The sequence below is a fragment of the Scyliorhinus torazame genome, chromosome 27, assembly GCF_047496885.1.
Source record: "Scyliorhinus torazame isolate Kashiwa2021f chromosome 27, sScyTor2.1, whole genome shotgun sequence".
NCBI lineage: Eukaryota > Metazoa > Chordata > Chondrichthyes > Carcharhiniformes > Scyliorhinidae > Scyliorhinus > Scyliorhinus torazame.
Window position 1 is genome coordinate 6,141,002 of NC_092733.1, and position 21,639 is coordinate 6,162,640.

The 21,639-nt window shown below is 51.9% G+C and overlaps 1 protein-coding gene across 2 annotated transcripts in view; it reads right to left on the reverse strand.

The window, feature by feature from the left end:
* The window catches only part of tyk2 (tyrosine kinase 2), a 121,622-nt gene that overhangs the window by 80,580 nt on the left and 19,403 nt on the right, over positions 1-21,639 (reverse strand). The window lies entirely within an intron of this gene.

Sequence of the window (21,639 nt, forward strand, 5' to 3'; positions counted from 1 at the left end):
ACAGCCTCCTACCACCACCCTCTGTCTCCTATCAATAAGCCAGTTTTGGATCCTACTTGCCGCGTTACCCTGGATCCCATGTGCTTTTACCTTCTTTATCAGCCTCCCATGTGACACCTTGACAACGGCTTTGCCGAAATCCATATGAAATACATCAACTGGGGACTTCCGGTGGCGGCCATGATGCGAGTGGTCGCACATTTGGCAGCTCCTGCTCGAGGCGGTTTTTTTTGGTCCTTTTCCCCGGATGCAGTGTGGATGTTTTGGAAGGAAAGGGTGCAGAGGTGCTGGAGGAAAATTATACTCCACTGGTGGATGGATTTGTGGACCAGAAGTGGGCTTAGAAGAAAGGAGCTGCAGAAACAAGAAACTCTTCGTGTGACTCGGGGAAAAATGGCAGAGGGTAAAGGCTCGGCCCTACCAGCCCAATGGTCGACGGAGCAGTTGGTGAACTTTCTGAACGAGAAGTTCAGTCTGCAGAGGAGGGAGGCTCAGGAGGACCTGGCCAAGGTGGTAGATCCACTGAAAGTGGGGATTGACCGGGTAGAGCTGAGGCTGGAGACCCAGAGGATCCAGAAGGTGGAGGAGGTGGTGGGGGAGCACGAGGAGCAGCTTAGTCGTTGGCGGCCGAAGTTGGGATGTTGAGAGAGACCCAGAAGCGGCTCCAGGAGAAAGTGGAGGATTTGGAGAATCGTTCCCGAAGACAAAGTTCAAGAATCGTGGGGTTTCCGGAGGGCGAGGGAGTGAACGCTGGCTCGTATGTAGCCAAGATGCTGCAGAGGCTGATGGGGGTGGCGGCCTTTGACCGCCCCCGGTGGTTGATAGGGCGCATTAGGTGCTTATGAGGAGGCCGCAGGCGAATGAGCCGCCAAGGGCGATGGTGGTGAGGTTACATCGGTTCTTGGACAAAGAAAAGACCTTGCAGTGGGCTAGGCAGATGAGATGATGTGCCTGGGAGGGTAACGAGCTCTGGGTATACCAGGACCCGGGTGCGGAATTGGACAAGTATTCAATCGTGTCACAGCTGCAATCTTTCAGAAGTGGGCGGCACGGTGGCACAGTGGTTAGCACTGCTGCCTTACGCCGCTGAGAGCCTGGGTTCGATCCCGGCTCTGGATCACTGTCCGTGTGGAGTTTGCACATTCTCCCCGTGTTTGCGTGGGTTTCACCCCCACAAACCAAAGATGTGCAGGGCAGGTGGATTGGCCACGCACAATTGCCCCTTAATTGGAAAAAAAAGAAGGGGGTGAAGTTCAGGATGCTGTACCCGGCCCGCCTCTGGGTAACCCACAGCGGCCACAGGTATTATTTTGGAACGCCGGAGGAGACAATGGGGTTTTCGAGGCACAATGAACTGACAGGAGAGGAAGGACTGAGCTTAGAGGGGGCGTGAGGAAATGCTGGTTCCCCATGCCCGATTTTGCCTTATTGTTCTGTTTCTTTTTAGGTGATGGTTAGGGGAGAACCTCCTTTCTCTCAGGGGTTGTTTTTCTTTTTCTCTCTTGGGGAATTCTTTGGTGGGATGCTGGAGGACTATGGAGGGCATGTGCACCTTCTTTCTTATTGTTACGGCTGTCTGCACTATGGAACTGTGCGAGCGGTTGCGGGGGGGGAAAATGATGTTTGGTGCCAAGGGCGGGAGATGCCAGGCTTCCTGGGCGAGCTAGTTCACGGGAGTGCAGTGGGGCTGAGCAGGTGGTTAGTGATAGAGGGGGGATGGGAGTGTTGTATTGTTTTGGGGGGGGGGGGATGGGGCTGGCAATGTGCAATAAGGAGGGAGTTGCTGACGGTGGACATCCAAGCCTGGCCCAAGAAGGGCATTTGTTGATCGACCGGGGAGGTCGGCGGGGTGCCCCCCGACCAGGCTTTTCACATGAGGGCTGAATTAGCCAGTCAAGCGGCCCCGCATGTTAGCGCACCTTAGGTGTTTAAACGGGATGTGGCATTTTTACAGGAAACGCATTTGAAGATCGGGGACCAGATTAGGCTGAGGAAGGGGTGGGTAGGGCAAGTCTTCCATTCAGGATTAGATATACAGATGCGGGGGGTGGTAGTGTTGAAAAATAAGCGTTTGAGGTGGGACTATCGTAGCAGATTCGGAGAGGGTGGGAAGGTTTGTGATGGTGAACGGGAAATTGGAGGGGAAGCCACTGGTGAACGTTAATGCCCCAAATTGGGATGATGTTGAATTTATGAGACAGGTGTTGGGCAAAAAATGAGTGAGCTATTGGCTGCTAATTTAACCAAATTCATGAGGCATGACCACCCTGACAAAGCCATGCTCTCTATCCCTGATCACACCTAGCCTCTCCAAGAGGAGATTAATTCTCTCCTTCTGAATTTTCTCCAATTGTTTCCCTACCACCGAGATAAGACTCACTGGTCTGTAATTATTGCTCACGTAACATTATGGAAGTCACATTAACAACACAATGACATCTCCAGCACAAGTCTAGGATGAGATGGGGTTGATGGATGACAAAAATACCTCAGATTTTCCAATCACCATCAATTTCTCTGTCAGTCAACTGGTTATTCGGGTCCTTGACGCTATCCTTTAATTACACCTACCATGAACAGCTTTAATTGGGGTAAAATGTGTTTACACAGTCAGCAGACGTTGTTTTTATTTCTGCAGCATCATATCAACGGCAATTAGGTCATTATCACATCATCCCAGATCCATATCAATGCAGTACAATGATGCAATTCGGATGCTGTACTGCAAACCTTTAAAAACACTTCTCTCTCACATGGTTAGCGGCCAAATGGCACTAAACAGGTCAGAAATATCTTAACCTCTTATTTCTCCTCACACTGGCTTTTCAAGTGGAACACTGTCCATAAGATGTAGCAGCAGAAGTAGGCCATTCAGCCCATCAAGTCTGCTCCGCCATTCAATCAGATCACGGAGGGTCTGATATAATCCTCAAATCCATTTTCTTGCCTTTTCCCCAGAACCCTTACTAATTAAAAATCTGTCTATCTCACATAAGAACATAAGAACTAGGAGCAGGAGTAGGAATTCTGGCCCCTCGAGCCTGCTCCACCATTCAATGAGATCATGGCTGATCCTTGTGGACTCAGCTCCACTCTCCGGCCCGTACACCATATCCCCGAATCCCTTTATTCTTGAGAAAGGTATCTATCTTTTTCTTAAAAACGTTTAAAGAAGGAGCCTCAACTGCTTCACTGGGCAAGGAATTACAGAGATTCACAACCCTTTGGGTGAAGAAGTTCAAACTCTGTCCTAAATCTACTTCCCCTTATTTTGAGGCTATGCCCCCTATTTCTGCTTTCCCCGACCAGTGGAAACAACCTGCCCGCATCTATCCTATCTATTCCCTTCATAATTTTATATGTTTCAATAAGATCCCCCCGCATCCTTCTAAACTCCAATGAGTACAGTCCCAGTTGACTCAACCTCTCGTCATAATCTAATCCCCTCAACTCTGGGATCAACCTAGTGAATTTCCTCTGCACTCCCTCCAGTGCCAATATGTCCTTTCTCGGGTAAGGAGACCAAAACTGAACACAATACTCCAGATGTGGCCTCACCAACACCCTATACAATTGCAGCATAACCTCCCTAGTCTTGAACTCCATCCCTCTAGCAATGAAAGACAAAACTCGATTAGCCTTCTTAATCACCTGTTGCACCTGCACACCAACTTTTTGCGACTCGTGCACCAGCACACCCAGGTCCCTCTGCACAGCAGCATGTTTTAACATCTTACCGTTTAAATAATAATCCATTCTGCTGTTATTCCTCCCAAAATGGATAGCCTCACACTTGGCAACATTGAATTCCATCTGCCAGACCCTAGCCCATTCACCTAACCTATCCAAATCCTTCTGCAGACTTCCGGTATCCTCTGCACATTTTGCTTTACCACTCATCTTAGTGTCGTCTGCAAACTTTGACACATTGCACTTGGTCCCCAACTCCAAATCATCTATGTAGATTGTGAACAACTGCGGGCCCAACACTGATCCTTGAGGGACCCCACTAGTTACATGTGTGTTATGCCTTGCGCGGGACTGTGCTGTCGTTTCAGAGCTTGTCTCCTTTCTCAATGCAATTGGGGGGGGGGGGGGGGGGGGGGGGGGAAGCGAGGGAATGAGGGCGAGGAAAGCAGGGTGAGACAAGGGCCAGTAGGAGAAAAGTTAAACAGGGCCAGAACTGGGCGAATATTGGGAGGGCGACCACCGTACTAGCGAGGAGGGCCAGCACGGAAGGAAGGAGGGCCGCGGCACCCCTCTCAGGGGAGGGGGAGCGTCTGGCACAAAGAGGGGAGGGAAGGGGAGGAGAACGGGGGGGGGGGGGGGGAGGAGTCGCGGGGAGAACGCGGAACAAAAGAGAAGCAAAGAGAAGGGTGCAATAGTGAAGCAGTACAGACATAGGCCTCGGCGGGCATTGAGCAGGGCAAGGAACCAAGAGGGCACAACAAACAGCCACTTGAGGGCATCAGGGCGGAGGGAGACCCCGGAGCGCAGGGGCAGACCCGTGTGGCGTACACACAGCTGGTGGCCGCATTGGGCAAAGGGAAACCCCTGAGAGCTGGGACACAACCCCATGGTGAGAACGGTGACCGTGGCCATTTTGGACAGCCCCCTAGCAAAGAGAAACCCCGGAGTGCAGGGGGGGGGGGCCACCAGGTAAGTATGGGTGATCCCACAGGACCGGGGGGGTCAGAAACCCTCCACCAGGATTGTTAGCTGGAATGTAAGGGGACTCAACGGCCCAGTGAAAAGATCCAGAGTGTTCGCCCACCTAAGAAGCTTAAAAGCAGACAATCTACCTACAAGAGACGCACCTGAGGGAGAAGGACCGACTGCTGGTAAGGAAGGGCTGGGTGGGACAGACGTACCACACGTGCTACGGGACGCAGGACGAGGTTTACGGGAACCAAGACAGTTACGGACCCCGGGGGAAGGTACGTCATGGTCAGCGGTGTCCTGGAAGGGGCACCTGTCGTATTCGTAAATGTGTACGCTCCCAACTGGGACGACAGAGAATTCATAAAGAAGACCAAGGCGGAAATCACCGACCTTGACACACACCGACTGATTATGGGGGCGACTTTAACTGCGTGCTGGACCCACTGACCAACCGATAAAACCCCAGAATGGGGAAAACGTCTGGCATGGCTAGGGGGTTAGGGGCCTTCATGGAACAGATGGGGGCGGTGGACTCATGGAGGTTCCTGCACCCGGGAGAAAAGGAGTTCTCGTTCTTTTCGCAGGTGCACAAGGTATACACCCGTATCGACTTCTTTTGCAGTGGGGAAATCGGTGCTTCCAGGGATCACGGGGACAGACTACTCCGCGATTGTTATCTCCGACCATGCTCCACACTATATGGATGTGAGGTTGACGACAGGCCGTGCCCAGTGCCCCACATGGAGGCTGGACACGGACCTCCTGGCCAACAAGGCTTTCGGCCAAAATTGGGACACCTCCAAATAAAGCACTTCCTCTGCAAAGAGACAGTAGGGTATCCTGGGGCCCCAGAAAGCACATTACTCGAGGACCTGATAGGCACAAACAGCAAGAAAGGGGGAGGCTACATGGGAAAATATACGGACAGCTACTGGATAGAGCCCGAACACCACTGGACGGGACCAGACAAAAATGGGAGGACGAACTGGGGACAGAGGTAGGATGGGGACTCTGGAGCAAAGCACTGAGCAGGGTGAGCTCCACCTCCTCCTGCTCCACCTCCTAATGTAGCTCAAAGTGGTGCACAGAGCGCACCTGACCAGAACCCGAATGAGCAGGTTCTTCCCGGAGGTGGAGGACAAATGTGAGCGGTGCCAGAGGGGCCCAGTTTGCCCCAAGCTTGCTGGGTTCTGGACAGCCTTCTCCGAGGCAATGTCCATGGTTGTGGGGGTGAGGGTGAAGCCATGGCCAATAGTGGCAATCCTCGGGGTATCGGAGCAGCCAGAGCTACACATGGGGAAGGGGGCCAACGCCCTTGCTTTCGCTTCCCTAATCGCACGCCGGAGAATCCAGCTCGGCTGCCGATCGGCAGCACCACCCACAGCTGCAGACTGGCTCGCTGACCTCTCGGAATTTCTCCACCTGGAGAAGATTAAGTACGCCATCCGAGGGTCTTCCTCTTCATGCGCGAGGCTCAGCCTCATACAGTTTAAGGTGCTGCACAGGGCACACATGACCGGGACAAGGATGAGCAGGTTCTTTGGGGTGAGGACAGGTGTGTTAGGTGCTCAGGGAGCCCAGCAAATCACACCCATATGTTCTGGGAATGCCCAGCACTGGAGGAATTTTGGAAGGGCGTAGCGAGGACGGTGTCGAGTGTGGTAGGATCCAGGGTCAAACCGGGCTGGGGGCTCGCAATATTTGGGGTGGCAGAGGAGCCGGGAATGCAGGAGGCGAAAGAGGCCGGAATGCTGGCCTTTGCGTCCCTGGTAGCCCGGCGAAGGATTCTCCTTCAGTGGAAAGATACGAGGCCCCCAAGCGTGGAATCCTGGATCAGCGATATGGCAGGGTTCATTAAATTGGAGAGGGTGAAATTCGCCTTGAGAGGGTCGGTACAAGGGTTCTTTAGGCGGTGGCAACCGTTCTTAGACTTTCTGGCAGAACGATAGACATTGGTCAATGGCAGCAGCAGCTCGGCGGGGGGGGGGGGGGAAGAGAAAGAGGGGTTTGGGGGGTTGCTTTTTTAGATTGTGTTTTGTACTTAACCCTGTTGGGTTCTTTTTTCTTTCTCATTTTGTTGATCCTCATAAAATCCTCATATTTTATGAAAACCTTTAATAAAAATTATTTTTTTTTAAAAAGAAAGGAGACAGGTCCGACTGCAGAAATTACAGACGGATTTCCTGACTCTCCGCCAAAGAAAAGGTCATCGTGAGAATACTCCTCAACCGCCTCCTCCCAGTGGTTGAAGAGCTCCTTCCTGAATCTCAGTGCGGCATCGGCCCATCAAGAGGCTCAATGGGCATGATCTTCAGCGTGCGACAAATCCAGGAAGTGTGCCGGGAGCAGCGTCAATGTCTTGACGGCCTTCTTCAATCACACAAAGGCCTTCGACTCTGTCAACCGTGAGGGACTGTGGAACATCCTCCTCAAATTCGGCTGCCCGCAGAAATTTATCACTATTCTCCGCCTGCTCCACGGGGCATGCACGCCGTGATCCTCACCAACAGAACCACCACAGACCCAATACGTATGCAAACTGGGGTCAAACAGGGCTGCGTCATCGCATCAATGCTCTTCTCCATCTTCTTCACAGGAACACGCCACCCCATCACCCTGAAGCTCCCTGCTGGCATTGAGCTAACCTACTGGCCAGGCAGGAAACTGTTCAACCTCCACCACCTCCAGGCCAGAACCAAGACCACTTCAACTTCTGTCATCAAAGTGCACTGTGCAGACAACGCCTTTGTCTGCGCACATTCAGAGGCTAAGCTACAAACCGGCATCGATGCATTCACGGAGGTGTATGAAAGAATGGGCCTCAGACTAAACATCCGGGAAACAAAGATTCATTACCAGGCCGCTCCTGGTCAATCCTTCAACTCATCAAGATCCACGGTGAGCCCCTGGACAATGTGGATCGCCTCCCATACTTCAACTCCTCTGAGATGGGCAGGCCACATTCGCCACACGCCCGACACAAGACTCTCAAATCAAGTGCTCTTCTCCGAGCTCTGCAATGGCAAGCAGAGGAAAGACTACAAGGACACACCGTAAGTCTCCTTAAATAAATACAACATTCCCATCGACACGTGGGAATCGCTTGCCTTAGAACGTACAAACTGGAGAAGCATTCGCGAAGAAACAAATCATCTCGAGCGTCGCAGTCTGGAGCACGCAAAGGCCAAGCATAAACCTGCCAAACCTGTGGCAGAATCTGCCACCACAGAACGCACCTTCCCAGAGTGGAAGCAAGTCATCCTTCACCCTGAGGGACTTCCCAAGATCTTTTGTTAGATAAAGGGACCAAAACTGTTTCGTGTTCCAGGTGTGGTCTAACTAGTGCTGTGTATAATTTCAGTAAGACTTAGCTATTTATATACTCCACTCCCTTCGAAATAAAGGCGAACATTCCATTTTCCTATTACCTGCTGAACTTGCATGGTAGCTTTGTGTGATTTATGCACAAGGACCCAAACTCCTCTGTGCTGCAGCCTCCTGCAGTCTTTCTCCATTTAGATAATATTCAGCTCCTTTATTCTTCCTACCAAAGTGCATAACTTCCCATTTCCCTACACAATCCATCTGCCATGGTTTTGCCCACTCAACTAATTTGTCTATAATCCCTCTGTACTCTTTGTGTCATCCTCACCACTTTCCCTCCCACCTATTTTTGAGCAATAGTACATTCACTTTTCCTTCATCCCAGTCATTAATATATGTTGCTAATAATTGTGGCCCCAGCACTGATCTCTGTGGCACTTAGTTACAAGTTGCCATCCGGAAAATTCACCTCTTATTCCAACGTAGTATTCTATTAGTTAGCCAATCCTCTCTATATGCAAATATACTATCCCCAACATCATGGGCTCTTATCTTATTAAGTAGCCTTTTGTGTGGTACCTTATTGAATGCGTTTTGGATATCCAAGTATACTACATCTACTGGTTCCCTTTTAACTATCCTGCTCGTTACCACCTCAAGGTATTCAAATAAATTTGTCAGGCATGGTTTCCCCTTCATGAAGCCATGTTGACTCTGCTCGATTATATGGTGCATTTCTTTTTTTTTTTTAAATATGTTTTATTGAAATTTTTTTCCCAAACAACAATTTTTCCCCTCTTGCAAACGCAACAATAACAATACAGAAATTTTTAACAATACACAAGTAACAAAACCCCTTTATCTTTGACCTAAACTAACCCCCCCCCCCCTTCCCCTGGGTTGCTGCTGCTGGTCATCTGTCTTCCCTCTAACGTTCCCCTAGGTAGTCGAGAAATGGCTGCCACCGCCTGGTGAACCCTTGAGCCGATCCTCTCAGGGCAAACCTTATCTGCTCCAGTTTAATGAACCCCGCCATATCATTTACCCAGGCCTCCAGTCCGGGGGGTTTCGCCTCCTTCCACATGAGTAGGATCCTGTGCCGGGCTACTAGGGACGCAAAGGCCACAACGTCGGCCTCTTTCGCCTCCTGCACTCCCGGCTCTTCCGCAACTCCAAATAGAGCTAACCCCCAGCCTGGTTTGACCCGGGCCCTCACCACCCGCGAAATCACTCCCGTCACTCCCTTCCAATACCCTTCCAGTGCCGGGCACGCCCAAAACATATGTGCGTGGTTTGCCGGGCTCCCGCCACACCTCCCACATTTGTCCTCCACTCCAAAGAACCTGCTCAATCTTGCTCCCGTTATGTGTGCTCTGTGTAGCACCTTAAATTGAATCAGGCTAAGCCTGGCGCATGAGGAAGAGGAATTTACCCTGCTTAGGGCATCAGCCCACATACCCTCCTCTATCTCCTCCCCTAGCTCTTCTTCCCACTTTCCTTTTAGTTCACCCACCGACTCCTCCCCCTCTTCCCTCATCTCTCGGTAAATCTCTGACACCTTGCCCTCTCCGACCCACACCCCTGAAAGCACCCTGTCCTGTATCCCCTGTGTCGGGAGCAACGGAAATTCCCTCACCTGTTGTCTAGTAAACGCCCTCACCTGCATATATCTCAAGAAATTTCCCTGGGGCAACTTATACTTTTCCTCCAATGCTCCCAAGCTCGCAAAAGTCCCATCTATAAATAAATCTCCCACCCTCCTAATTCCCAACTGGTACCAGCTCTGAAATCCTCCATCCATTCTTCCTGGGGCGAACCTATGATTGTTCCTGATTGGGGACCCCACCAGGGCTCCCCGCACCCCTCTCTGTCGCCTCCACTGTCCCCAGATATTCAATGTTGCCGCCACCACCGGGTTCGTGGTAAACTTTTTAGGTGAGATCGGTAGCGGCGCCATCACCAGCGCCTCTAAACTCGTCCCTTTACAGGACTTTTTCTCCAGTCTTTTCCACGCCGCTCCCTCCATCATCCATTTACGTATCATTGCCACATTGGCGGCCCAATAGTAATCGCCCAAGTTCGGTAGTGCCAATCCTCCTCTGTCCCTACTACGCTGAAGGAACCCCCTCCTTACTCTCGGAACTTTCCCTGCCCACACGAAGCTCGTGATGCTCCTGTCTATTTTATTAAAAAAGGTCTTGGTGATTAGTATAGGGAGACATTGAAATACAAATAAGAACCTCGGGAGGACCATCATCTTAATTGCTTGCACCCTGCCCGCCACCGATAGAGGCTGCATGTCGCACCTCTTGAAGTCCTCCTCCATTTGTTCTACCAACCGTGTCAGATTAAGTCTGTGCAAGGTTCCCCAGCTCCTAGCGATCTGAATCCCCAGATATCGGAAGTTTCTTTCCACTTTCCTTAGAGGCAAGCCTTCTATCTCTCTACTCTGGTCCCCTGGATGTATCACAAATAATTCACTCTTCCCCATGTTTAGCCTATACCCCGAGAAATCCCCGAACCCCCTCAAAATTTGCATAACCTCTATCATCCCCCCCGCTGGGTCCGACACGTATAACAATAGGTCATCCGCGTATAACGAGACTCGGTGTTCTTCTCCCCCTCTAATCACCCCTCTCCATTTCCTGGAGCCTCTCAACGCCATGGCCAGAGGTTCAATTGCCAACGCGAACAACAATGGAGACAGCGGGCATCCCTGTCTTGTTCCCCTATATAGTCGGAAATACTCCGATCTATGTCGACCTGTAACTACGCTTGCCGTTGGAGCCCCATAAAGAAGTCTAACCCAGCTAATAAACCCGTTCCCAAACCCAAACCTCCTTAACACTTCCCATAAATACTCCCACTCCACCCTATCAAATGCCTTCTCTGCGTCCATTGCCGCCACTATCTCTGCCTCCCCCTCCACTGGGGGTATCATTATCACCCCTAATAGTCGTCGCACGTTAACATTCAGTGTCTCCCTTTTACGAACCCTGTCTGGTCTTCGTGCACCACCCCCGGGACACAGTCCTCTATCCCAGTACCTTTGCCAACAATTTGGCGTCCACGTTCAATAATGAAATGGGTCTATAGGACCCGCACTGCAACGGATCTTTATCCCTCTTCAAAATTAACGATATCGTCGCCTCCGACATCGTCGGGGGTAGAGTTCCCCCTTTCCTGGCCTCATTGAACGTCCTCACCATCAACGGGGCCAACAAGTCCACATATTTTCTGTAATACTCCACCGGGAACCCGCCTGGTCCTGGGGCCTTCCCTGCTTCCCAGTCCCTTAATAACCTCGTCCACCCCAATCGGTGCCCCCAGGCCTACCACCCCCCGCTCCTCCACTTTCGGGAACCTCAATTGGTCCAGGAACTGCCGCATCCCCTCCTCTCCCTCTGGGGGTTGAGACCTATACAGTTCCTCATAGAAGGTCTTGAACACCTCATTTATCTTTCCTGCCCTTCGCACCGTGTCTTCCCTTTCGTCTCTAATTCTTCCTATCTCCCTCGCTGCTGCCCTCTTTCGCAATTGATGAGCCAACAGGCGACTAGCCTTTTCCCCATATTCATACCTCCTCCCCTGTGCCTTCCTCCACAGTACCTCCGCCTTTCTGGTGGTCAGAAGGTCAAATTCCGTCTGGAGTCGTCTCCTCTCCCTGTACAATTCCTCCTCCGGGGTCTCTGCAAATTCCCTATCCACCCTTAAAATCTCCCCCAGTAATCTTGCCCTTTCCTTGGCCTCTGTTTTCCTTTTGTGGGCCCCAATGGAGATCAGCTCTCCTCTGACCACCGCTTTTAGTGCTTCCCATACCACTCCCACAGGGACCTCGCCGTCGTCATTGACCTCCAGGTATCCCTCAATACACCCCCGCACTCTTGCACACACTCCCTCATCCGCCATCAGTCCCACATCTAATCGCCAGAGTGTTCTCTGCTCCCTTTCCTCTCCTAATTCCAGGTCCACCCAATGTGGGGCATGATCCGAAACCGCTATGGCTGAGTACTCAGCTTCTTCCACCCTAGAGATCAACGACCTTCCCAAAACAAAAAAATCTATCCGGGAGTACACTTTATGGACATGGGAGAAGAAGGAAAACTCCCTAGCCCTAGGTCTAAGAAATCGCCATGGATCCACTCCCCCCATTTGGTCCATAAACCCCTTAGGTACCTTGGCCGCTGCCGGCCTTCTTCCAGTCCTTGAGCTGGATCTATCTAGCCCCGGGTCCAGCACCGTATTAAAGTCCCCTCCTAAAATCAAGTTTCCTACCTCCAGGTCCGGTATACGCCCCAGCATCCGTCTCATAAATCCCGCATCGTCCCAGTTTGGGGCATACACATTAACCAACACGACCTCCATTCCCTCCAGCCTGCCACTCACCATTACATATCTACCTCCGCTATCTGCTACGATGTTCTTTGATTCAAATGCTACCTGTTTCCCCACCAAAATGGCCACCCCTCTATTCTTTGCGTCCAGTCCTGAGTGGAACATCTGTCCCACCCATCCTTTCCTTAGCCTAACTTGGTCCGCCACCTTTAGGTGCGTCTCTTGGAGCATAACCACGTCTGCCCTTAGTCCTTTCAAATGCGCGAGCACTCGGGCCCTTTTTAATCGGTCCGTTCAGGCCTCTCACGTTCCACGTGATCAGCCTCACTAGGGGGCTACCTGCCCCCCTCCCGTGTCGACTAGCCATTACCTTCTCTAGGCCAGTCCCATACCCAGCCTCCGCGCTCCCGCTCGCTCCCCCAGCGTCGCACACCATCCCCACCCACCCACTCTTTAGCCATTTCCTTTTGGATTTCCGCAGCAGCAACCCAGTTGTCCCCCCCCCCTCCCCGCTAGATCTCTTTCTAGCATGATTGCTCCCCCCATATTACTTCCGTAAGTCAGCTGACTTCAACTGACCCCGGCTACTCCTGCTCACTCCTCGACCCCCCCGTGTGGGGAACTCCCATCCGCCTTGCGCCTGTCTTCCCACCTTATTCTTTCTGGCACGGGAACATCCCTTTACCTGACCCGCCTCTTATGGCGCAGCTCCCTTTCCCCTCCCCCTCCCCTTCCCCATTCTCCAACTACGTCCCGTCTTTCCCCCCTCACCGGCGCCCACATTTCCCCAATGTCTCCCCCCTTCCCAATTTACTTCTCAATTAACTTCAACCATAACATTAACAGTAACATTTCCTGCAGCATCAGTCCCTCAGTTCCGATCCAATTTCTCTTCTTTGATGAAGGTCCATGCTTCCTCCGCCGTCTCGAAATAATGGTGTCTCTCCTGATACGTGACCCATAGTCTTGCCGGCTGCAGCATCCCGAACTTCACCTTCCTTTTATGCAACACCTCTTTGGCTCGGTTGAAGCTCGCCCTCCTTCTCGCCACCTCCGCACTCCAATCCTGGTATACCCGTACCACTGCATTCTCCCATCTGCTACTCCGCACCTTTTTAGCCCATCTCAGGACCTCTTCTCTATCCTTAAGGCGGTAAAATCGCACGATTATCGCCCTGGGTGGTTCTCCCGCTTTTGGTCTTCTCGCCGGAATCCGATTTGCCCACTCCACCTCCAAGGGGCCCGTAGGGGCCTCAGCACCCATCAGTGAGCTTAGCATCGTACTTGCGTACGCTCCACAGTCCACTCCTTCCACACCCTCAGGGAGACCCAGTATCCGAAGGTTCTTCCTTCGCGCTCCATTTTCTAGGGCTTCGATCCTTTCAGTACACTTTTTATGAAGTGCCTCGTGCGTCTGTGTCTTAACCGCCAGGCCCAGGATCTCGTCCTCAATATCTGTCACCTTCTGCTCCACCACGCGGAGCTCTGTCTCCTGGGTCTTTAATGTCTCCTTGAGCCCCTCAATTGCCTGTAGCAACGGGGTCAGCACCTCCCTCTTCAGCAGCTCCATGCACCGTCTCACAATTTCATCCTGCTCAGGCCCCCATGTCGCCTGCGCTTTCTCCGCCGCCATCTTGTACTTCTCTCTTTCTGACCCTTTGGTCGACGATTCCTCGCGCTGCAGCCGCCGCCGCCGGTTTTTTCCTCCTTCGTTTGGGGGGGGGGGGGGGGGACTCCCTTCTCACACACCCCACACCAGGTTGCGTCGTCGAAAAATTCCCCGTTGGGGCTCTTAAAAGAGCCCGAAGGTCCGTCGGAGCTGGAGCCGCCGAAGCGTGCGGCTAGCTAGGCATCACCGCAACCGGAAGTCTATATGGTGCATTTCTAAATGCTCTATTCCATCCTTTATTTATTTATAAATTTAGAGTAGCCAATTATTTTTTTCCAATTAAGGGGCAATTTTAGCACGGCAAATCCACCTCCCCTGCACATCTTTGGGTTGTGGGGGTGAGCCCCACGCAGACATGGGAGAGAATGTGCAAACTCCACACGGACAGTGGCCCAGGGCCGGGATTCGAACCCGGATCCTCAGCGCCGCAGTCCCAGTGCTAACCACTGCGCCACATGCTGCTCACTATTCCATCGTTTATAATGGACTCAAACATTTTCCCAGTGACAGATATTAAGCTAACTGGCTGAGAGTTACTGTTTTTTTGTCTCTCTCCTTTTTGAATAAAAATGGGTTAAATTTGGCAGTTTTCCAATCCTGTGGAACTTTTACAGAATTCAAGAATTCTATGAAGATTATTACTATGTATCCACTTTCACTTCCTTTAATAACCAGCGATGAAACCTGTCAGCTCCGGTTGAGTGATCAGCCTTTAGCCCCATTAGTTTCCCAGAGTACTTTTCCCCAGCGATTGTTATTGCATTTATTTCCTCCCCTCTTCTGCCCCATGACTATTTAATATTTTTGGAAAGTTGTTAGTGTATTCCACTGCGAAGACTGATGCAAAGTATTTGTTTAACTCCTCTGCCATTTCCTGGTTCCCCATTATTATTTCCCCCATTCCCGGAGGAGCCTACAATCATTTTGGCCTCTCTTCTTTTTTTAATGTATTTAAAGAAGCTCTTGCTGTCCGTTTTTAGATTACTTGCTTGTTGACCCACACACGGCGCCACAGTGGTTAGCACTGCTGCCTTGCAGTGCCAAGGTCCCAACTTCAATTCTGACCTCGGGTGACTGTGTGGAGTTTGCACATTCTCACTGTGTCTGGGTGGGTTTCCTCCGGGTGATCGGGTTTCCTCCCAAAATCCAAAGATGTGCAAGTTAGGTGGATTGACCATGATAAATTGCCCCTTGGTGTCCAACGGTTAGGTGGGGTTACAGGGATAGGGCAGGGGATTGGGCTGAGGGAGGGTGCTCCATCGGAGCAGGGGCTAATGTAGACTAGATGGGCCGAATGGCCTCCTTCTGCTCTGTAAGGATTCTATGATTCTACACAGTTAAAAAAACATTTTTTTTTTTAGTGTATCCAATTAATTTTTTCCAATTAAGGGGTTGTGGTATTATAGGTATTACGGTACCTGATAGGCTAAAGCACCATTGGTGGAAACTGTATGCTTTCCATTAGTTAGAATGTATGATAGCTCCGCCCTGATAGGCGGGGTACAAGAACCCGTGCCGCCCCAGCAGCCCTCATTCTGTACCTGAGCTGCTGGGGGAAACATCTAGCTTATTAAAGCCTTCAGTTGGACTACAACCTCGTTTTAGTGGTCACTGATCGTGCATCAATTTCATAAGCTAGTTTTTTTCCCAGAAGGATGGAGCTCCGAATCAAGCTCCACAGTGTCTCTGCAACTTAGCTCCCACGCGGCGAACTCAGTGGCAATCTTTAAGCACTGGCTGGCGTGCTTTAAAGGGTATCTCGAGACGGCCGCAAACGCACCCACGGGAGAGCAGAAACTGCACGTCCTGCACTCAAGGGTGAGGCCGGAGATTTACACCCTCATCGAGGAAGTGGAAGACTTCGATGCAGCAATAGAGCTGCTAAAAGGACACGATATTCGCCCGGTAAACCAGGTCTACGTCCGGCACCTGCTTGCAACAAGGCGACAAACCCCTGGGGAAATCGCTGGAGGAATTCTACCGTGCACTCCTGGTGTTGGGCAGAAGCTGCGGCTGCCCGCAAGTTTCGGCGAGCGAACACACGGAACTCTTAGTCAGGGACGCTTTTGTGGCAGGTATGCTATCGTCACAAATCCGCCAGCGCCTGTTAGAGGACACCCTGGGTCTCAGGTAGGCACGGGCCCTTTCAGGCTCCCTGGACGTGGCCTCCAGGAATGCCCGCGCCTACATTCCCGACCGCGCGGCAGCCCCCTGGGCAGCGTGGAACCCCTACGCAGCTGGCCCCGAAACTTCTCCCATTCCCCCACAGGCCTGCGCTGCAAGGCGGCCTGGCAACCCCGAGGGGCCCCGCTGCTACTTTTGTGGGCAGACCAAGCACCCCCGCCAGTACTGCCCGGCCCGCTCATCCACCTGCAAGGAATGCGGCAAGAAGGGCCATTTCGTGGGGGTATGCCAGGCCCCGGCGGTTGCCACGGTCTCCGGCGGCGAATGCGGACTGCAACCACAAACATCTCCACGGGCTGCGTGCGGCCAGCGGTCGCCGCCACCCCCGTATCCCAGGGCCACGTGCAGACCCCGGGCGCCGCCATCTTGTTCCGCGGACGCCGCGTTGGAGGGATGGGCACCGCCATTTTGTGCACCCCCAGCCATGTGTGACCATTGGGAGCCGCCATCTTGGATGAACCCCCAGGACCCCAGCTCGGCTGACCACACACTGCCCGAACAGAACTCTCAACTGCTGCGATTAGCCTCGGTGACTCTGGATCAGTCTCGGCCTCGAACACACAACCGCTACGACGACTGTATTCATCAACGGGCACGAAACGTCCTGCCTATTCGACTCTGGGAGCACGGAGAGCTTCATACACCCTGACACGGTAAGGCGCTGCTCCCTCCTCATCCACCCCGCTAATCAAAAAATCTCCCTGGCTTCCGGTTCCCACTCAGTGGAGATAAAGGGGTTTTGTGCAGCAAACCTCACAGTCCAGGGAAGGGAGTTCAAAACTTTCCGTCTCTATGTCCTTCCCCACCTCTGCGCGGCTACAATCCTGGGTTTAGACTTCCAGTGTAACCTTCAAAGTCTGACCTTCCAATTTGGCGGCCCTATACCCCGCCCCCCCTTACTGTCTGCGGCCTCGTGACCCTGAAGGTCGATCCGCCTTCCCTGTTTGCGAACCTCACCCCGGATTGCAAAACCGTTGCCACCAGGAGCAGACGGTACAGTGCCCAGGACTGGATCTTTATTAGGTCAGAGGTCCAAAGGCTACTGAGGGAAGGAGTCATTGAAGCCAGTAACAGCCCCTGGAGAGCTCAAGTAGTGGTGGTAAAGACCGGGGAGAAGCACAGGATGGTCATTGACTACAGTCAGACCATCGACAGGTTTACGCAGCTGGACGCGTACCCCCGCCCCCGCATATTCGACCTGGTAAACAGGATCGCACATTATAAGGTCTTCTCCACGGTGGATCTCAAGTCCGCCTACCACCAGCTCCCCATCCGTACTCGTGACCGCAAATACAGTGCCTTCGAGGCAGATGGGCAGCTCTATCACTTCTTAAGGGTTCCCTTCGGTGTCACCAACGGGGTCTCGGTCTTCCAGCACGAGATGGACCGAATGGTTGACCGGTACGGTTTACGGGCAACATTCCCGTATCTCGATATTGTCACCATCTGTGGCCACGACCAGCAGGACCACGACATCAACCTCCGAAAATTTCTCCAGACCGCTAAAATCCTTAACCTTGCATACAACAAGGATAAATGTATGTTTAGCACTGACCGTCTAGCCATTCTCGTCCACGTAGTGCGAAATGGAGTTATAGGCCCCGACCCTGAACGCATGCGCACCCTTATGGAGTACCCCCTCCCTCACTGCTCCAAGTCACTGAAACGCTGCCTCGGGTTTATTAGCTACTACGCTCAGTGGGTCCCCAACTACGCGGACAAGGCCCGTCCCCTGATCCAATCCACAGTTTTTCCCGTCGATAGAGGCCCGGCAGGCCTTCAGCTGCATCAAAGCAGACATTGCAAAGGCCACGATGCACGCCATCGACCAGTCCCTCTCCTTCCAGGTTGAGAGCGATGCGTCTGACGTAGCTCTGGCAGCAACCCTCAACCAAGCGGGCAGACCCGTGGCCTTCTTCTCCTGTACCCTCCATGCTTTCAAAATTCGCCACTCCTCAGTCGAAAAGGAGGCCCAGGCCATAGTAGAAGCTGTGCGACATTGGAGGCATTACCTGGCTGGCAGGAGATTCACTCTCCTCACTGACCAACGGCCGGTGGCTTTCATGTTCGATAATGCACAGCGGGGCAAGATAAAAAATGACAAGGTCTTGCGGTGGAGGATCAAACTCTCCACCTACAACTACGAGATCTTGTATCGTCCCGGGGAGCTAAACAAGCCTCCTGACGCCCTGTCCCGCGACACATGTGCCACCGCACAAGTGGACCGCCTCCGAGCCCTCCACGAGGACCTCTGCCACCCGGGAGTCACTCGCTTTTTCCATTTTGTCAAGACCCACAACCTGCCCTGACCCCATCGAGGTCAGGACAGCCACCAGGGACTGCCAGATCTGCACGTAGTGCAAACCGCACTACTGCCGACCAGAGAAAGCGCACCTGATAAAGGTTTCCGGTCCCTTTGAACACCTCAGCATGGACTTCATAGGCCCCCTCCCCTCCACCGACCGCAACACGTACTTCCTGAACGTGTTTGACGAGTACTCCCGGTTCCCATTCGCCATCCCCTGCCCCAACATGACCACCTCCACCGTCATCAAGGCCCTCAATAGCATCTTTGCACTGTTCGGGTTCCCCGCTTACATACACAGTGATACGGGGTCCTCCTTTATGAGCAACGAACTGCGCCAACTCCTGCTCAGCAAGGGCATCGCCTCGAGCAGGACGACCAGTAACAACCCCCGGGGGAACAGGCAGGTAGAGAGGGAGAACGAAACGGTCTGGAAGACCGTCCTACTGGTCCAGGAGACTCCCAGTCTCCCACTGGCAAGAAGTCCTCCTGGATGCCCTCCACTCCATCCGGTCACTGCTTTGTACGATCACCAATCAGACACCTCACGAACGTCTCCTTGTCTTCCCTAGGAAGTCTTCCTCTGGGATCTCGCTCCCATGGCATGGGAAAGGTGAAGAAAGGGAATCAACCAAGAGTCCTACACCCCACCATTACTATCTCCTCATTCCCGTTAGCTCTGTTCAGGGTCAGGACTGGCCTCTGTAGTGAGAGAACTATTTCCACTCAGTGGTGGCAGCAATGGGTTGACAATGTCCACTCAATCTTGCACCAAGGTGAGGAGATGGAGTAAAACTGAGGTAATCATCACTTCAACAGGCAGCGAAGCCACTGAGCCCTTCTGCAGAGTTTAACTGCAAAGTCGGTCATCACATGGATAAATTTCTCACCATACAGACCAGGTGTGCACCCAGAGAGTTTAACGGAGCTCAAATGGAGACGCAGCTGGTAAGCCAATGACAGCTAACCAATTCTCTCCCAATTCAAATCCTGACCATGTTGTAGAAGTATCTATTCTCTTTTTCTTCATTATCAAATCTTGTCCCATCAGTTACCCACTGCCTTCACAACTCCCACGAGGGTCGAGCTGACTTCAACAGCATGGGCTGCCTTCTGGTAATCTTGCCCAAGTGGCTGACAGTGGTGGCCGGCGACCCCACTCCGAGGCACTGACCCAATCTGCCCCGAGTCACGACGGTTCAGAATTCTCACGCACAATGCTACTCGGGCCTTCTCCTCAACTGAAACTGCTTCAGAAAAATCAATAAATACGGTTCTGTCACAAAACGCAATGGAGACAGTTAAAAGGTCAAGTGATCAGGCTCTTCCTGTTGTATAACCTCGATGGCTTATACTTCACTGCAACACTGACTAAAATAGGAAGGAACCCTGACAAGTTATTAATGACCGTCACACAATGGCACAACCTGTTAATGTGACAATGGGTTGTACGGGTAATCTATGGGAGCCAGTCAATTTCTCTCCAAGCATCAGTCAGGAAAGAAATCAAACAACAAGTTAAAGAGTTTGCTCAGTGTGAAGCCACAAAGGCTTGACAATGGGTTGCTTGCCCACTTCCTCAGTCACACATGGAAGGTGGTGGTGAAGAATTGGTTACAAGCAGAGCAGAATGGCACAGTACACAGGAGCACCAATACCTCACCAAACTGGCTGGCCAGACTTCCCCCAACTCAACCAAAATGCCAATCTTCGGTCAGGTGCAGGAAGGCAGGCAGTAAAGGTCAGAAGGGAAATAATTCTGGAAATGGAAAATCCCAACATATCTCCTCATGGCTGGTTCACAAATAGTCTGCCTGTTCTCTAACTGTCACTGCACAGTGAGATTGAACTATCCAGAAATATAAAAACACAACGTAAAAAATCTACACCTCTATAAAACAGAGGAGGCTGGGTGGCGCGGTGGTTAGCACTGGCGCCTCAAGGCGCCGAGGTCCCAGGTTCGATCCCGGCCCGGGTCACTGTCCGTGTGGAGTTTTGCACATTCTCCCCGTGTCTGAGTGGGTTTCGACCCCACAACCCAAAGATGTGCAGGGTAGGTGGATTGGCCGCGCTAAATTGCCCCTTAATTGGAAAAAAGTAATTGGGTACTGTAATTAAAAGAGAGGTGGCTGAGACACATGATAAGTTATATATCTATGTTATATGGCTTTGGCAGATATTAAACAGACATTTCGTACCTGTTCTCACAGTTGGAGACACAAAGAAATATTAAAATTAGCAGAGAACCAGGGGTTTAATGAGAGCGTGGAACTTGGTCATGAATTTTGATTTCCCCGGTACTTTGACTTTACTGTGGCCGAACTGGACCTGATGGCTTACATTCTATTTTTTTTAAATATAAATTTAGAGTGCCCAATTCATTTTTTCCAATTAAGGGGCAGTTTAGCGTGGCCAATCCACCTAGCCTGCACTTTTTTAGGTCGTGGGGGCGAAACCCACGCAGACACGGGGAGAATGTGCAAACTCCACACGGACAGTTACCCAGAGCCGGGGTCGAACCTGGGACCTCGGTGGCGTGAGACTGCAGTGCTACCCACTGCGCCACCATGCTGCCTTTGATGGCTCACATTCTAAACGAGCGGGCTGCAGAGTTAGTGTCTGTGACTTTCCAAAACTCTCTAATGCAGTGAACGGGCTCAATGGGTTAGAGGGTGACACATATAACCACACAAGGACGGAGAGAGATTTTAAAAAGCAGTAAAGACTTTTCTGGAAATAACTGTAGGTTGGCTCAGAAATTTAGAATTCTCTGGAACCAGAGCCAATGTGAATTCTCCATCAAAGCTCTGAGCAATGGTTTTCCCATCATACTTATTTCACCAGCAAACCAGGGAGCGTCCGAACTGGGGGATTGGATTACAATTGCAAACTTTCCATCAAAGAGAGAGAGGACCCTCTGCCGGTTAAAAAGACACGTTACAAAGGTCTTTGAATGTAGAGCAGGGAGGATATCAGTTGTGGGCTATCCAGTTGCGACCCTGAGTGACAGCATGCATCGTCTCCAATACTGGTACCCCCACATTCACACACAAGCAGCTCTCCAGGAAGCCTGATGGTATTTCTGCTGCTGCTGATGTCCAGCAGTATCCACCACACTGCATCTCCACAACAGCACTGCAAATAATCAGCAAAGCTCTCA